The sequence below is a fragment of the Sphaeroforma arctica genome, assembly GCF_001186125.1.
Source record: "Sphaeroforma arctica JP610 unplaced genomic scaffold supercont1.1240, whole genome shotgun sequence".
In the NCBI taxonomy this organism is placed as follows: domain Eukaryota; class Ichthyosporea; order Ichthyophonida; genus Sphaeroforma; species Sphaeroforma arctica.
The window spans coordinates 6874-9319 of NW_014039318.1; positions in this window are offsets into that span (position 1 = coordinate 6874).

Here is a 2446-nt window from a genome sequence, read left to right on the forward strand (position 1 = left end):
TAACGTACGTACGTATATATATATATATATATATATATATATATATATATATACATACATATACATGTACATATATACATACAAAAGAATATTTATGTTTTATATATCTGATGGAAGCACGGAAATTTGGAAATGTATTCTGACAAAATGCGGCTTGCCTGTCGTTATACAGACGATTATACTATACACAAATCAATACTATCTGAAAATATACAGATGTAAATGCGTAAATTTATGCTTGTACTTGTATGCACTTACACTTTCACGCATATACATACATACAGTTTAAAGGTATGTATAGATACAGAATAGAACAATAACTGAATACATGTTTTTGTACATGCATACGTGTATGTATGTATGCTTGATGTTGTAAAAACACAGACAACTATGAATATGAATGTCTATATCGATCTACCACTATGAATATGCATGTATCGATACATTTAACAACTACTCATACTTTGAAATTCATAGAAGTGACATATATACATACACATATGTGTGTACGATTTTGAAAATTATATATTTGAATACCGACGTTGGTAAATGCATTTGACAATGAAGACCTGTGTTGAATTTTGTGCGAAGTATGAATGTAGGTCGTACACACACATTTATATATAGTTATGTGTCAGAAAACATGTAAACTGATATATAGATAGGTTTCATTAAACAGACGAGGAGAAAACTCGATTGCCTTTTCAATAGCACGTCGATCCACGAATAGAAAGCACTACATGCTACATGTATATGTAAAATACCATAACATACATTCGTAGATCCAAGTACACAAAACATTACATACAGCATGTATATGTATAATACCATAACATACATTCGTCGATCCATGCACACAACGCACTATATGCCACAAGTATATGTACAATCCCATAACATACAATCGTAGATCCATGCACACAACGCACAATATGCTACAAGTATATGTACAATCCCATGACATACATTTGTAGATCCACGCACAGTAAGCACTACATGCTACATGTATATGAATAATAACCACAACGTACATTTGTAGATCCACGCACAGTAAGCACTACATGCTACATGTATATGAATAATACCATAACGTACATTTGTAGATCTATGTAAAATCCGATCAACAATATAAAATTTTTTTTTTTGCTGAATACTATGTATGCATACACATTGTTATCAATTATACATTCATACAGACTTACACCACAAATTATATTTTGTTCATATAAAAAGTTTTCAATACATCTATATAGATACATATATGCACGGGTATATATATGTATCCTCTCGTGCATAGTTATATAGAACCAAAATTACAAATAATAATACTTATGTGAGAAAACACATATACACAAATACAAATCCATATACAGAGAGATAAAAATAAAAGCAAACACATGTAATTTATACAACTCGATACTGATATTATTCACACATACAATCATATACATTTGCACACTTATACGCACGAATCTATATCAACAAACATGTATACATAAGTACAAACATAAATTCCAACAACTATTAATACATACTTATGTATACGTATATGAATTAAATACACAATATATGTCTGTATATACGTATGTATATATATAAGTACAATATATGAATAAGCATATACATATATTTATGTGTATATGTAAACGGATATTCTTGGGTGCGTGTATAAGAACATGCATAATCATGGGTATGTGTATGTGAATACAAGAACATGCATAATAATGGATATGTGTATAAGTAGATGAATATTCTTGGGTATGTGTATGTGTGTACAAGTATATAGATATTCTTGGGTATGTGTCTGTGTGTATAAGTAGATGAATATTCTTGGGCGTGTGTTAACACACATACGTATACCCACCCACGAAGCCATACGTGCACCAGCACACAAACCAAAATCAGATACATAAATATATGTATGTATATGTACGTGTACTTGATATATATAGTGTATATGTCTATGTCTATGCTTTATATATATATATATATATTTATAATACAAATTGTATATATGTACAAGTAAAAGTATAGTTGTATTTGTGTAAGTGTAAGTGTAAGTGTAGATATATGCATTTATACATATATATACGTACATGCGCATATATTCACGTATATACACAAACATGTATGTGTGCATGTACATAGTAGTAGTTAGTAGTGTACATAAATATACAAAAATTCGTCCATACATACAATCACTTATATATATATATATATGTGAGTTTTAAGTATGTATATGCATAGTTATATGCTTGTGTATGTGTATGTTTGCTAGTAAATATGTATATTTTTCTACAAATCCATACATACACACACATATATATATATAACCACTCCGAATGTGCACCAGCACACAGATCCAAGAAATTAAATATGAATTGAACATGTATACATGTATACATGTACACACACACATATACATACATACATACATACATACATA